Source organism: Phascolarctos cinereus, unplaced genomic scaffold (assembly GCF_003287225.1).
Source record: "Phascolarctos cinereus isolate Bilbo 61053 unplaced genomic scaffold, phaCin_HiC Scaffold_5;HRSCAF=322, whole genome shotgun sequence".
Lineage (NCBI taxonomy): Eukaryota > Metazoa > Chordata > Mammalia > Diprotodontia > Phascolarctidae > Phascolarctos > Phascolarctos cinereus.
In genome coordinates, this window is record NW_027555958.1 from 137,928,640 (window position 1) to 137,945,802 (window position 17,163).

At 38.1% G+C, this 17,163-nt stretch overlaps 1 long non-coding RNA gene across 1 annotated transcript; it reads right to left on the minus strand.

The window, feature by feature from the left end:
* Positions 1-10,348: 10,348 nt before the first annotated feature.
* Positions 10,349-16,291, minus strand: LOC144457553 (uncharacterized). The gene is made up of 2 exons (XR_013486960.1): positions 15,836-16,291; positions 10,349-13,447 (listed from the first exon to the last, which is right to left on the minus strand). It is a non-coding gene; the product is annotated as an uncharacterized LOC144457553 (long non-coding RNA).
* Between the last annotated feature and the right edge of the window lie 872 nt (positions 16,292-17,163).

Genomic DNA, 17,163 nt, shown 5'->3' on the forward strand with positions numbered 1-17,163 from the left:
GTGTCAGCAAAAATTAGGCAAAAAATCTCTATATGCAAGAAGAATGATTATTTGGAAAACCCAAGCATATTGGCAAAGAAACTGAGATAATAGCTTCAACAAAAAAGTGTACAAAATATATCCACAAAATCATCATGTCTATATAGTACTGACAAAAAACTAGGAGAAAAATATTAAAAAGGAGTAATGACAAAGTGAATAACTTTAACTTACCAAGGAACACTAAATCTCAGAGTTGGAAAGAATCTTAGGGGCTCTCTAATTCAACCCATATCTAAAACACAGCATGCCTGAAAAGTAGTAATCCAGTCTTTTCTTGAATACCTCCAAAGAGAGGAAACCACCTCCTTCTGAGGCAATTTATTTCACTTTTGAATGCCTCCAATCACTAGGAAGATTTTCTTTATTTCTTGTCTAAATTTGCTTCTTCCCAACTTTTACCCATTATTTCCAGCTCTCCATTCAACTATAAAGAAGAATAAATCTAATCCAACTCATAAGTGACAACCTATCAGATATTTGAAGTCAAGAAGCATTTATTAAGCACTCACTGTATTCTAGGAACTGTGAAAATAGTTATCATATCCTTCCAAATTCTCTTTTTCTTAATGCTAAACATACCCAGTTCCTGCAAACTATCCTTGTATAGTATGAATTCAAGGCCCATCACTCTTGGTTTGCTTTTTCTGGTTGCTCTTCAGTTTGTCAATGTGCTTACTAAAATGTGGTGCCCAGAACAGAGCATAATATTACTTATGTGTTGTGATAAGGGCATAGTGGAGTTGAACTATCACTTTTTATTTTTTCCATACTATGCTTCTCCTAATGCAGCCTAAGATTGCAGTAACCTACTTGACATTAAAACTGTGTGACCTTTCAAATAGATGTTTATCTATGTCTCTTCCACTTTGTATTTGTGAAATTGATTTTTTGACTCCAGGTGCAACACTATTATTTATCTCGATTATATTTCATTTTGTTGGACTTGTCCCAATGTTGCTGCTTCCAAGATCTTTTTTTAATTTGAACTCCTCTATCCAATGTGTCAACTATCCATCTAAGGTTTGTGGTATATTTAAATCTGCTAAGTATGCCATCTTTGACTTTATCCCAACCACTGATAAAAATGTTAAAAGGCAAATGACTCCACAAAGATCCTTGGGGCACTCTACTAGGGACATCCACTTTGACAGAAAATTATTAAAGATTACACTTTTGGTCTAGTCATTCAAATAGTCCTAAATCCATGTATTTATACTGTTGCCTTAACCCATATAAGTTTATTTTTTTCACAAGAATAGTATGAAACCTTATCAAATACATTGTAAAATTTAAGTTTTGCTTTTGTCTTTGTATCCAGGGTACCTTGTACTGTACCTGACATGTAGTAGAAAATAGCTAAATAGCTAAATCTCTTTAATTCATCACAGTTAGTTACAGCATTTCTGTTATCTGTCAGTTTAGCTACACCATCAAAAAATAAATAAGTTTAGATTGTTGTTCAGTCATTCAATTGCGCCTGACTCTTTGTGATCCTGTGGATTATATCATGCTAATACTGTCCATGAGGTTTTCTTAGCAAAGATACTGGAGTGGTTGGCAATTTCTTTCTCTGGAAGATTAAGGTAAACAGAAGTTTAAATGACTCACCCAGGATCACACAGCTAGTAAATGTTTGAGGCCAAATTTGAACTCAGGTCTTTCTGACTCCAGCTCAGAGCTCTATCCACTGAACCACCTAATTTCCTCAGATTAGCATGGCCTATTTTTCATAAAGTCATGCTGGCCCTCAGTTTTTACCATTTCCTTTTCCATGTTCGCTAACCTTTCCTTTCATAATACATTTTTAGAATTTTGTCAGGAATCAAAGTCAAATTCACTGCCCTATAGTTTGTAGAACACATTCTCTCTTCTTCTTCTTCTTCTTTTCTTTTTTCTTCTTCTTTTCTTTTTTCTTCTTCTTCTTCTTCTTCTTCTTCTTCTTTCTTTTTTCTTCTTCTTTCTTCTTCTCTTTCTGCAAAGTGGCACTTCTTCTCCAAAGAAGTATCCCAACTAGAACATACTGCTTTGTTCTATTCTCCCTGGTGAGTATTTCATTTTATATCTTAGGAATCATTCTAGAACTTGAGTTCTAGAGTTACTTGTCATGTAATTTTTAAATGTTAAAGTTATCTATGCTGCTTTTTTTCCCCTTGTTGGACTATAGAGTCCTTGAAGTCAAGGACTTCTTTTGTCTAAACTTTCTTTCTCCCTAGCATAGTAGCTATTTAATACATATTTGGTGTTATTGTTGATACTGCTACCCATGTCTACTTGATATTTCACTGCCACGGTAGGTTTCAGGATGCCTTACCTCGAGCAAATACGGTGAAGTAGAAAGAGGATTGAATTTGGAGTCAATGGATTTGGGTTCTAATATTGTATCTCCCACATAATTTTGTGTCCTTGGGCAAGTAATTTAATAGGGCCTCAGTTTCTTCACTGAAGACATAGGAGAGTTGGACTGGGTTACTTAAAAGATCCCCTACAGCTTTGCTGTTTTTACTTCAACCTAGGTCAGATTTGAACTCATGAAGATAAGACTCCCTGATTTCAGGCCTACACTATTCACTGTACAACCTAACTGCGCTAAATCTACATTGCATATCTGTAATTTTCTTTTAAAAATTAAGGAAAAACACTTTATTTTCTTTGGACAAACCTTTTCTTTTTTACAGCATTAATTGGCATTTAATTATTTTAGAGGGAATAAGTGTCTCAAAGTGCTAGAAGGAATTAGCGTGATGTACGTAAGTCTATGTGGCATAGTAAAATGAACGCTGAATTTGGAGTCAGAAGACCTACGTTCAAAACCTCTATCTGAAACTTGCTATTTTTATGACTTTACACAACTCTCTGATCCTCTCTCAATTTTAGTTTCTCATTTACATGTAGCTTCCAAAGCAACCCCCCTCCCCATTTATTTGTGTGTCCCTTGGAAGAACACTAAGTTTGAAGTATCTACTGACTCCTACCAACATCTCTTTCATAAGGGCACACTAATTCAAGGCAAATGACACTTAATTTAATAGCATGGCCAAATGAATTACAAGGAATAGTCCTCTTATAACAAAGTGATAAGCTCTAGCATGGGCCTATATAACTTGCGGCCTGCCAAAGGATTTCAGGCAGCCTGCAGAAAATGTAAAGGACTACATTTTTCTCAGACTGCCCAAAATCCGTCAGCGTGCTGCAAGCAGCCGAGGGGCCATATGTGGCCAGTAGGCCACATGTTGTGCAGGTCTGCTATAGCAAATGTTGCTACTCCTGTTGGGAAAGGCAATACATAGGAAATAAGAGTGGCCAGAGAACAAGTGTAGACAGGGCAACTCACTTTCTTATATCTGCATTCTAATTGCAATATCCTTCTGCCACCAATAAATATCATGTGCTGGTCTTGTGATGTCACTGAACTACAAACTTTGTCTACTATTGGGGGAAGAGGGGAAAGGAAAAAGGAAAGGAGGCATCTTTGGTTTCTTTGCTGACCTGCCCTCTGCTGGATCTTCACCACCAGTTGTCTTATGAAATACCTAGGGGAAGAGTCTCTTCAGTGCTTCTAGGCCAGGAGATAATTTAGCTCTTTTATGACTCAGGTCCTGTTATAGCCAGATAGCCATTAAATCTATCCTTTAATTTGTTTTTCTTTTTCTATAACTGTCAATTTTCAAAATCATTTTAATTTTTGAATTAAGGAAAAGAAAGTAAGTACCTTTCAATATTATCCATTCCACCCCCTCCACCAGCTTACTACCTGGCCCTCAGGATTCTTATTTATTAAGTCTAGGGCCCAGTCAAGATAGAGCTACTGGGTCTTTTTTCTATACTCTTGCTAGCAATAAAAAACAAAAGTCTCCCCAGATATAACATGAGGGCATTAAGCTACATTTTCTCCAGATATCCTTTTAACTCTAGATTCAATGAAATTTAAACTATATGGTCACATGAAACATGCATGGTCTTATGTTTTAAAATGTTACTTAACTTTTTTTTTTTTTTTGGTGAGGCAATCATGGTTAAGTGACTTGCCTAAGGTCACATAGCTAGTAAGTCTGAGGCCAGATTTGAACTCCAGGGCCAGTGCTTTATCCACTGTGCCACCTAGCTGCCCCTCCTTTGCCATTCTTACCCTTTCCAATTTGCACAGACTAGTGGTTAGTTGTGTGGGGAATAAAATGATTCTATAAAATGATGTAGTATATCGAGACATAAAACCAATAAACCCCACTCATACCAGACCCGAATGCAGGTGAGCAGGGAGAATTATACCATGATGAAAAGTAATAGTTGTTTACACTGTTTTATTCCACCTCTTATTAAAATTATTTTATGTAAAATAGATCTTTTTCATCAACTTAATCTGGCAATCAGGTCAAAGCAATTAAATTTGTGATGTTAAAAATGTTTTTTGTGGAAGCCAAAGAACAATTTTATAATAATGATGATTCCAGAAGAAATTCAGTGGAGAGGAAACATATTGTCTGCAAATTAAATTAATCTGACTAAAACCAGAGCCCAGTTTTCAACTTTTATTCCTCTAGATGTTACACTTTTCTCTAATTCAAGTGAAGCGATATTTCCATAAGTTTTTAGGGAAGAAAGAGGAGCAGGAATCTCTTTGATGAACCTGAGAATAATAATGAAGTATGAAGCACTGGGATCTCCACACCCCACCCCCACCCCCTTTCCCACTTATCCCACTGAACAAGTGAGTTGAGAAATCCACATACTTGTGTCCAGGCAGATAACCTCTATTCTTATGACAAGTATCATTTATAATCCATTGTTATTTTCTATATTTTTTTTACCTTTCTGGGTTTATTATTAAAGATTCCATTTTATTACATAGATGTGTGGCAGGTGAAAGATGAAATGACTGAGGAGACAAAAGTTCAATCTTTTGAGCATAATAATTGATTAAGCAATGCACAGCAGTTTCCCAACAAACCAAAACCAGGCCCTTTCCTCAGCTTTGGTATTGGACCCCTAATATAGGGCGAGACAGATTTTTATACATTAAAAATAATAGAAATAAGGCCAATTAATTAAAAGGAAACAATATAACATTAGGTAATCTGATTTCTAATTGGAGAAAGATTAGTAACTTTCCAAGTGGGGTGGGGAGGAAGGGAAGAGTGAACAGATGCAATTCCCTAATTTCAGGAAAAGAGGTGTCCCACTCTCCCACGCGTATGTAAATAATCAAAGTAAAATGGAAAAATAACTGATTGATTAGCATGGGGTCAGTTTTTAGATAAAACATGTGGATTGCTTGATAAGTACAGTTGTGAGAAAACTTTTTGCATCAGTCTTTGGATCTGACTGAATTTCTGGTCAGCCTAACCTAGCTCCTTGGTTAAGGGTCTCTAAGCAGCAGGTAGGGGTGGTCCAACTTCCCTGACATGTAGGGCTAGGTTCAAATGATACAATAAGGTTCTCTCCCAATTTCCAAAATTGAATAAAGTTTTCTCATGCGACAGAATTTGGACTAGACCCATAATTTAATAGAAAGGGAACCGAGTTCCAGAACTGAATCACAAGATGGAGTCAGTGTGCTTCACTCAATTAACCACTTGCTGTCCTATTCACCTTAATTCCCTCAGATATCATATCCTGTTGAGCTACTGATTCTCCAATAATTTATGTACTTAGCAGTTCAGCTTATCCTTTATTTATTAATTATATATATGAATTCATTATATATATACGAATTCATTTTTTATATATATATATATATACATGTGTGTGTGTGTATATATATATATGTATATATACATATATATACACATATATACATATATATATGAATGAATCGTTCCATAGCCTGTTATGATGATCCCTATTAAATACTTCTCTCCAGAGCTAAATTGTGTAAATATTTTGTGGAGTTCCATTTTGTAGCTATGCCGAGACTAATGTTTTTGTACAAATAGGTCCCCCCCACCCCTTAACTGGGGGTGGGCTTACATTCTAACTGGGAGGTGGGGCTTACATTGTAAGCTCGAAAGTTTCTTCTTGTCCCCTTAACTGGGAGGTGGGACTTACATTCCTGGCCCAAAATTCGAAGACAAGGAAAGAGGCGGGAAGCCAAGGGCAAAGGGCTCAGGTTGGGGGTGGGGCAGGGCTTATTCTTTCTGTTACGTGCTTAAAAACAAGGTCTGAGCAGGGGAGGATTTTGAAAATAATAATAAAAAATTATTGACCTTTTGAGAAGGCTTCACCTCTGAGAGTTCATCTCTCACAAATATTTTACATTGTCTACAGTTATTTTAAATGAAATTCATTTTTCTACCTCTTGCTACTGACTTTGTTGGCAACATATAGAAATATTGATAATTTTTGTGGATTTATTTTATATCCTGCACCTTTGCTAAAGTTGTTAATTAGCTCAAGGAGTTTTTTTAATTGATTCTCTAGGATTTTCTATTATAACATCATATCATCTGAAAAGAGTGATAGTTTTGTTTCCTCATTGCCTATTCTAATTCCTTCCATTTCTTTTTCGTCTCCTATTGTTATAGCTAACATTTCTGGTACAATATTGAGTAATAGTGGTGATAATGGTCATCCTTGTCTCATCCCTGCTGTTATTGGTAAGGCTTCTAGCTTATCCCCATTATAGATAATTCTTGCTGATGGTTTCAGATAAATATTACTTGTCATTTTAAGGAATGTTCCCTTTGTTGCTGTGCTCTCTAGTTTTTTTTTTAATAAGAATGAATGTTGTATTTTGTCAAAGACTTTTTTCTGCATCTATTGAGATAATCATATGATTTCTGTTGGTTTTGTTACTCATATGGTCAAATCTGCTGATAGTTTTCCAAATCTGAACCAGCACTGTGTTTTTGGTATAAATCCCACCTGCTCATAGTGTATGATTCTTGTGATATGTTGCTGTAATATTCAAGTTATTTTTTAAAGTGATTTGTTGTCAGTGAAACAAAAGGAGTCTACCTTGTGCCAAGCACACTGTATTATCAGCTGTATTCTTGGAATCAAGTCTTTGGTCTCCAAATAGGGGTAGAGGGGTAAACTAAATACACATTTTCTTGGGTTTCGTGGGTAGGGTCATACTAGCTAAAGGAAGTAGGGAAAAAACCCAAACCTCTAACGTATACCCTTCCCGCCATGGGGATCTCTGATGCAGGAATTGCAGTAATAGAACTTTATAGTTTACACACACATTTGTCACAATGTCCTTGTGAAGCAGGCAGTGAAGGTGTTATTATATCCATTTTTCAGATGAGGAAATTAGGGCCTACAGAGGATACTGGATCAGAGGGAAAGACAGAATAGTTTGTCCAAATACTTTGCCTCTAGCTTTCTTCAATGTAAATGAGAGTCATTTAAAGATAGCCATGAATTATGTGGGTGTTGTTCCTATTCATAATCTATACCATGCCAATTCTGGAAGTTATGTAAAACAGAAATACTGCTTTACATAGACTACCCAAAATTCTACAACAATCGTGCTAATTCATTTAGCTTTATCTTAATGAAAATCAGGAATTCCCCCAAGGTCTGGGTTAATGATTGAATGACTAAGCCCTTTCTAATGAATGCAGTCCTATTAGAAGGGCTTTGCCTACACAGCTTTTATGATATATATATATAGATATATATCTATATATCTATATATATATATCTATATATATATAGATATATATATATTCAAGAGATAGTTTCAGAAGATAAATTCAAAAAATATTATTCAAAGAAAGTTTATGATAAGCAAAATGGATTTTTACTTACAATACACTGGGAAACAGCTTAAAATTAAATTTGATATTTCCCCAATCTAATCCAACACATGAAAAATTTTATTAAGTGCTTACTATATGCAAGGTAGCTGCTGGTGACAAAAAGAGAGAAGTAAACAGTCTCTACCTTCTTTTTGAATTACCAGCTTTATTTTTTGGATGAGGAGGACTCTGCATTATTAAGCCACTTGAAACATAGTTAGCCTATGACCAATGACAGCCCACAATTTTCATTTTACTTTAGAGACCTACAGTAAGCCCCCTTAACAACTTGACCCATTTCCTTAAGGCTCTTAAACCAAATATATGGTTGCATGACACTTGGATCCCATCAATTCAAATGATCCAGTAAAAATGTTTACCTCATAGAAATGCACAGTTCAGATGAGGTGACTCTTTGCAGATGGCAGGTCCTCTCTATTCCATTTTGGTGTTTGCTCTGAGTTTTAAATTTTCCAATTTGTACTCTTTTAGTGCAAAAGGACCATAAAGGATTTTATCCAAATTATTTCTAATCAGTCATTACAGTTTTGTTCCTAGATTTCTGTGATCTTTTAGCAGCTATGCTATTTCTTTATGTTTTCTTTACTTTTTTTCAAATATAATGAACAAATTAGTTAAATGTGAATTTTAGAAAGTACAAAGGCTGACTGAATAATTCTAAATATTTATTTATCTCCTCTAGATATTACACCATAAATTTGGACCTCTGAGTAATATTTTGTCTCATACTAAACACTTTTCTGAAAAAAAAAGTTGGCAAAAATTGAATTTGCTCCAAAATGAGTCAAGTCTATAATATAATCAATGAGCTTGCTACAATTTTTTTGGCCAAGAAAATAGAAATTCCTTCCGTAAAGATAAATAGTGATGATCTAGCTGACCATCTCCTTTACAACCTCATGAAACATTTTGATGCTTATTTTACCCTGGGACTGTTGCAGTCTGAGAGATTGTGACCCCTCAAAGACTGGAGTACACTATGGGGTCATCTGGAATGAATTCACAGACTCAAGCACTCTTTAAGTCAAGTTAGCAAAAAGTTTATTATTACGCTTTTCAGCGGGCAAGGATTCTTAAAGAACCTGCAACCTTAGAGGGCTATAGTTAAAGTTCATAAAGAATAAAATACAATAAGACATGTGCCAAATATGCTAACTAGGTGATTCAGGGTGGGATTAGGGAGTGGTTTGTTCTTAAAGGAATAGGCACTTTGTGTGTCTACTGTGCAGGCGTTTTACCCAGAGTTCATTAGGAAAAGCTCACAAGGAGGGGCCATATGGAGGTGTGGTTTTAGGCCTGCTATGTCACTAAGTTAACTAGAGTTCAGGGGTAACTGAGAGTTGTCCAGTCTGCCACCAGTTAATGTCTTGTTTGACAAGAATAGATGTAGGGTGCATACATACGTCTTAAGTCTAGAATACAGATAATAAGGAGTCCAAGATGTAGGCAATGAGGTAGGGCGGTAGTATAGATAGTCCAGTGGGTAAGAATATCTTTAAGACCCAGTGCAAAGCCAGTTCAAACTAGTAATTTCTTCAGGTTCTGCTTGTTACTGCACTAAGGAGAGAGATGAGGGTCTTGCTGGGGCCCACTCATGAGTAATTGCTAGGCACAGTGCCCTTGGGCTAGGAAGAAACTGCCAGGGATGGTGTTTCTGAGGCTAGGGAGAAATGGGGGTCCGAGCACAAGCTTCCAAACACAAATATCTAAGCACTCCATCAGGGCTTTGTTGTCCTGACTTATGATTAGACCTCTTCTACCACTATTACAGAAAACACTAGTCACTGTGTTTCTCAGCCTCATCAACCTTTTTGCAACCCTAAATGTACCCTTCCCCCTCCAATTTCCCACCTCCAGCTCCGCAGTCAGAAATATCAAATCAACTCTGCCAACATTTCTTCTTTCAAAAAAAAAAAATTCTTACCACTGAAAAATCAAGGTAAATCTACAGTGTCCTACATGAGATGATATGTCTAATCTAGGAGGGTGGCTATTTCTGATCAATATATATTAGAAATCACAGCAGTCTCACAGACCAATGAAAGCCTAAATATAGTTCAAGAAATTCTCTTGTCCTCTGTTAAAGTAGTACAATAAGCAAACAATTTCTTTACACTTGTCCTAGGTCTTACATGTACCTTAAGTAAATGAGCATATCTACTGAACCACTGTAACAGTGAATATTAGGTCAACAGAACTGGTGACCAGAGTACTTGAGGTTTTTTTTTTCTTCCCCAGTCTGCTTTACTAACATCTCACTCATTTACCCTGTAGCTTTTGAGTGCTTGCATTTTTTGCATTTAAAAAAAATAACAGCAAGGCAACAAGGGACAGCTAGATGGCATAGTGGATAGAGTGCCAGTCCTGGAGTCTGAAAGGTCTGAGTTCAAATCTGGCCTCAGATACTTACTATCTGTGCAACCCTGGGGAAGTCACTTAACCTGGTTTCCCTCAGTTTCCTTCCATTTGTAAAATTAGTGTATTAATAGGATTTAGTGAGGTTCGGATTCGCTCCTATAAATGACACTCTCCAATGCACCAGAAAATAATAGGAAATAGATAATTTATTTAGAAGAAGTAAAGCACAGATAGTTTGAATTTGCATAGAAAGCATAAATAATAAGAACAATCAATAATATAGCACCGATCAAGAGAGTCGGTAATGGAAGAGAATACATCACCAATTCAAGGGAACCTCCAAAGTCAATCAACGGCTGGGAGCCCCGTTGCAGCCTGTACAAACTTGAATTGTGTAAAGATTTTCCCGGGCGAAGCGTCCTTCCCGCGGGTGAGGCTCAGCGGGCTTACAGGACGCAGTGTTTTTATATTGTTCTAAACAAAGAAGGCTTGGGGCCAAGAAGCCCTTTTTGATGCTTGCGCTATTCATGGTTTGTCCAATACACATCTGACCTTAGCCACGCTCCCATCCGCCTGAGGCTTGGTATTTTGTTTTTTAATAACATCACGTCTCACAAGGAGAGGAGCCAACCCTCCATGTCAACGTGACCTAGGAATGGCTAGTTCCTGGAATGCTAGGCCAAGAACACTCAGGAGATATGGAACGGTCATGACCGAGATTTGAACTGAACCTATTTATTTGAGTGATCTTATTAATTTAAAGGGGAATTTCCAATTTCCATTTCACTTGGCCTTAAGATCATGAGAATAATAGGTGAGGGGCAAAGGTGTGACATGAGTGTATATAGTGCGTATTTTGGTATACATACAACAATTGCATATACAAAGACATAAAAAGAACAAAGCAAGTAGTAGTATGGGGGTAGCTAAGGAATTAAAATACATAGTAGCAGTAGGAGATTTAAAAAGAAAATCATACCAATGATGATTAGTATCTGAGATCACTAAATGAGAAGCTTCGACTAGTCTTCCTGCGGCTATAAGAGTCTGTATTCGATGTTCATTTAACGCGCGTTGGTTGGACTCTAATAACTTTTTGATTTCAGTCGACTGATTCAAGATGTTCATAAGGGGATATAGAGATAGAGACACATGAGGTAGAGGCAAAGATTGGGGTACCCAAGCAAAATTTTTAACTAGGTTAGTGTCTGGTGGAAAGTAAAAATCATTTCCTTGCCAGCGTAGGAAAGATACATTGGATAAGCAACCAGAAAATGGACAGTAGTAACATCTACAGATAGAAGGTCAGAGTGATTATTAGAGGCTATACAAACATATTGAGTAGATACTTCATATATCATAGAAAAGTTACTCACTGGGTATAAAGTTAGATCACACAAATTGGATGAATGTGAGAGAAGGCAGGGTTCCATCTGCCGAGTCATCATCCCACAAACAATCCCTCCATTAGTTACAACACAATCAGACAGAGTATGAGTTACATTATACCAATCTATATAGTTTCCATAGATATAAGGTAAAGCAAAGTATTTATGTAAGACAAAAGGTATTACATGAAATTGACACATAACAGTCCAAGTTTTAACTTGGTAGAGTATAATAGTTCCAGCGCACCAAAGTGGAGTGCATCTAGCATTCTCAGGTTTTTGCTTTTTCCATACATCTGACAAGTCAAGTATATCGTTCCATATGTGAGAGTTACCTTCCTGTAGTAATCTTTGGGCATTTTCCTTCTGTATGAGGGTATATAAGTTTTGCAAGGAACATTTAGTCCAATTAAATAAAACACCAATGTTTTTCATAAGGTGTAAATTAACGAGGATGCTATTATTAAAGACTTGTAAAAATTGGCCTTGATATTGTAATGTATTTTGGTGTGGCAGGATCGTTGTGGGTAACCATTGGGCATTCACAGTCAAAGCTTGAGAAACATCTTGTCCAGCACTGCGCAGTCTGCTGCCAAGGTCTCAAGGTCTATAGAATTAACTATACCCAAACCAGTTCCTGCACCACCAAGTAATGTATCATACCAAGCTCTTTTTTTCCTGACACAACTTTCTAAAGAGGGAAAAGTTACATTATAATGAAACACTATTTTGTGTTGCAAGATAGAGGTGTTAGTACATGAGCGGGGACACGAATTATTCCAGGAGGTTTCGGAGTCACAGGTACAACCCATACTAATTGGTTTAGATATTCTTCATACAGCCCATTGGAGGTGTTACGACAATAAAAATATTTTCTGTCGTCCGCTTGTGATAGTGAGACAGTGTAGGTGGAGTTTACTTGTGTCCAATTATATGTTACAGATCTTAACCTTTTAGGAAAATATGGACTAGGTGGCCAACTTGTAAGGGTACAGGATATATTGGTACCGTTTGCTGCAGTAACAGTTAGATTAAAACTAGTTAAATTGATTCTCATTAGGGGAAATAAGGGGCGTCCCAAACTTCTACGTTGAATGGGTATGACCAATTCATGATGTGGGTGTTGTTTTCACCAGCGTAGATGGAATCAGTACGCGGTCCTTGCTGAGGATTCCCCACTGGAATACCTGGAGTTCATGCCATAGTTAGCGTATAGCAGGCAAACACTGTAAAACACTTAATATCGTAAAAACATTTGGGTTAGTGGGACATGATACCATTTATCATCACCAGGGTATACTACTATGGCAGTATTAGTGTTTCCTTGTGCTATGAGCTCAGCTGGCCTTGGTCTATCAGATTGATGCTTCTTTATCCAAACTTTAGTACCATTATCACTCTGTATTTGTAGGGGGGTCCCATAATAAAGAGAAATAATATCTAGGGTTTTACAAGTGTTTTTCTGGGTAGCCTGTTTATAGGGGCAGGCAACTAATACCCCAGAGTAGGTGTCCACACAAGTGCAGGCATATTGACACCCCTGACTAACAGGTAATGGTCCAATATAGTCTATTTGCCAAATTTGAGCAGGTAAAGACCCTCTAGCCAATTCTCCAGTGATTTTCTTCGGCACAGGCCGATGAGCAAATAATTGACATTGTATGCAGTTTTGTACTATTTGCTTAAATAGATCCAGAGGTATGTTAATCCCTCTGTCTAATGCCCACCTGTAAGATGCAAGAGCGCCAAGATGTCCTGCGGTGATATGGACCCATTTTCCTAATTGTGTTTCATTTTCCTCTCTGGGGGTGACCTTTAAAGCTTTTCCTTGAAGTTTGGATAATTCATCAGCACGGGCATTATACTCACGTTCCACAGAATCTTGATTCACATGGGCATCTACATGAAATACAGATACATTAGTACATTGACACCATTCCCATATTTGTTCCCATAATTCTTTTCCCCACACATCTTTGTCTCTAATTTTCCATTCGTGTTTCTTCCAAATTGGCATCCAAACTGCTAGGCCATTGGCTACGGCCCAGGAATCAGTATATATATTATATGACATTGGCCACCTTGTTCCTTTTGAATTACTTGATAGACAGCCACTAATTCGGCCCATTGGCTACTCTGGCCTTCACCAGAGCTTTCCAAAATAGTATTGCATGAAGGATTATAGGCTACAGCTTTCCAACATCGCTTAGATCCTATATATTTAGCCGAGCCATCAGTAAACCAAGCATGCTTCTTCTGCTCGGGGGTTAGAGAATCATATCCATTATTCCAAGAAACAGGTGATTGATCATAAGACTTTGGTGGTATATCAATATCATTTGAATGTTTTGGTAATTCTAATACCTTTTCATGCAAGGTGGAAACACCCGATCTGCCTGTCTTGACTCTATTTTGCAAATACCATTTCCATTTAATAATTGATGATTCTTGGGCATGTCCTATTTTATGTGAGGCGGGGGTCCCCATAATCCAACTCATAATGGGTATGGCTGGCCTCAATACAACTTCATGGTTTAAAGTTAAATGTTCTGTCTCTACCAGGGCCCAATATGCAGCCAATAATTGTTGTTCAAAAGGAGTATAATTTTGGCCAGCAGGTGGCAGTTTCCGCGACCAAAATCCTAAAGGAACATTCCTGCCCTGTTGTTTTTGCCATAAACTCCAATCAGCATATCCATGCAAAACTGTAACTTGCAATTCCATCGGCCCTGGCTGTACAGGCCAAAGATCCAGGGCAGTTTGAATAGCTATTTTGGCTTCCTCAAAGGCTTTCGATTCTGTTTCCCCCCATTCAAATGCATACTTTTTCCGGGTAACTTTATACAATGGCTTCAAAATCTGACCTAAATGAGGAATGTGATTCTCCAGAAACCAAACAACCCAACGAACTTTTGAGCTTCTCTTTTGTCCCTAGGAGGTGAAAAATCTAATATTTTTTGCTTGGCCTTGGGGAGGATTTCTCTATGACCCTTATTCCAAATTATTCCTAAAAACTTCACACTTTGAGCTGGACCTTGAATTTTATCAGGATTAATCTCCCATCCCTTCTCCTTCATATGTTCTATTAGTTGAGTTAATCTTTTCTCTACCACCTCTTTATTCTCTGCCTGTATTAAAATATAGAGGTCAAACTCAAAAATTTTAGACAATCCTTGGGGTCTAGCCACACTCCTCCAGCTCCCCCATCACTTAATCTTACAAGCCAGGAGATTGCAGGCTCTCCTGATCGCTGTGAAAACCTACTAAGCAAATCAGTAATTTCTCTTTGGGAGTAATCTTCCGTGATTTCAGTCACCCGGGGTGGGTTAGTTCCCTCCTTTTCGGCTTTTCTCCTATCTATCGGCCGAGCTTCCCCTTACAACATCCGGAACATTTCCTCCTCTATCACTTCCCCCCACCTATCATCATCTTCATCCCAAATATCACCTTCCCAAGTATCAGGGTCCCAATTCATATTTGCTGCGGCGATTACAGCATGCACTTTCCTTTTACTCACCCTTCAAATTTTCTACACACACTCCTCTCTCCTACATGCTTAAACTTCCTTGCCTTTCTTTCTAATGATTTAAAATCCCCTTAAAACCTGTACATATCTCATTCCTTTCTAATTCTGACCTAACACTTCAACAATCCTTCCCAACTTGCCCTCTACCAACCATATAACCTAAGTAATAAAGTATTCTTCTCTCTTTCCCTCTCCCATCCACGCACTGCTTTGAAGCTGCTGTTACCTGGGGAGGGAGAGGGGGAGAATGAAGGCAACTTTTCAGAGTCCTGCTGCAGCCTTTGGCTGTCTGGCTGCAAACAACCCAAAAGGGAGGGAAATGATGTACTGGTCGTATCCCCCCATTATCCCTGCTGGCAACCGGCCCATCCGTCGCACCCCAAACGAGAACCCCCAACACCCCCAATCCTCACTAGGTCCTGTACACTGTGACCAGGTTTTTGCGAGCGAGGAAAACGGAGGGTCCTCCCAACCGGGGACCTCTACCGGAGCCCGGGGCTCAACATTTCTCTTAAAGAAAGGCATTTATACAGCGAATCCTGTTCGTGACGCCAATTTTGTATTAATAGGATTTAGTGAGGTTCGGATTCGCTCCTATAAATGACACTCTCCAATGCACCAGAAAATAATAGGAAATAGATAATTTATTTAGAAGAAGCAAAGCACAGATAGTTTGAATTTGCATAGAAAGCATAAATAATAAGAACAATCAATAATATAGCACCGATCAAGAGAGTCGGTAATGGAAGAGAATACATCACCAATTCAAGGGAACCTCCAAAGTCAATCAACGGCTGGGAGCCCTGTTGCAGCCAGTACAAACTTGAATTGTGTAAAGATTTTCCCGGGCGAAGCGTCCTTCCCGCGGGTGAGGCTCAGCGGGCTTACAGGACGCAGTGTTTTTATATTGTTCTAAACAAAGAAGGCTTGGGGCCAAGAACCCCTTTTTGATACATGCGCTATTCATGGTTTGTCCAATACACATCTGACCTTAGCCACGCTCCCATCCGCCTGAGGCTTGGTATTTTGTTTTTTAATAACATCACGTCTCACAAGGAGAGGAGCCAACCCTCCATGTCAACGTGACCTAGGAATGGCTAGTTCCTGGAATGCTAGGCCAAGAACACTCAGGAGATATGGAACGGTCATGACCGAGATTTGAACTGAACCTATTTATTTGAGTGATCTTATTAATTTAAAGGGGAATTTCCAATTTCCATTTCAATTAGCTACAGATGGAAATGGCAAAGTACTCTAGTATGTTTGCCAAGAAAACACCAAATAGGGTCTTGAGGGGTTGGATACAACTGAACAACAACAAAAGTAATAAAAGCTCTTAATGAGGGGTCCATGAGCTTGTTTTTTTTCTTCTTCTTCAATCTATCTATCTATCTATTTATTTATTTATTTTTAGTTTGCACCATTTACTTCCACAAGATTTTCAGTTCCAAATTTTCTCCCCATCCCTACCCTTCCACCACCCCATGACTGCCTGTATTCTGATTCCCCCTTCCTCCAATCTGTTTTTCTTTCTATTACTCCCCCCCTCCATCCTCTTCCCCTTCTATTTTCCTGTAGGGTAAGATAGATTTCAATACTCTTTTGCCTGTGTATCTTATTTCCCAGTTGCCTGCAGAAACAATTTCTAACATTTGTTTCTAAGACTTTGAGTTCCAAATTCTATCCCTAAATCCCTCCCCACCCACCCTCTTTGAGAAGGCAAGCAGTTCGACATAGGCTATACATGTGCAGTCAGGCAAAACATGTCCATAATAGTCATGGTGTGAAAGACTAACTATATTTCCCTCCATTCTATCCCAGCCCGCATTGATTCTATTTTTTTCTTTGTCTCCATCTCTCCTCAAAAATGTTTACTTCTGATTACTCCCACCCCAATCTGCCCTCCCTTCTATCACCTGTCCCTTCTTATCCTCTTACTCCCTACTTTCCTGTAGGGTAAGATAGATTTTCATACGTAATTGGGTGTGTATGTTATTCCCTTCTTAAGCCAAATCTGATGAGAGTAAAGTTGACTCATTCCTTCTCACCTCCCACCTCTTCCCTTCCACTGTAAAAGTTTTTTTCTTGC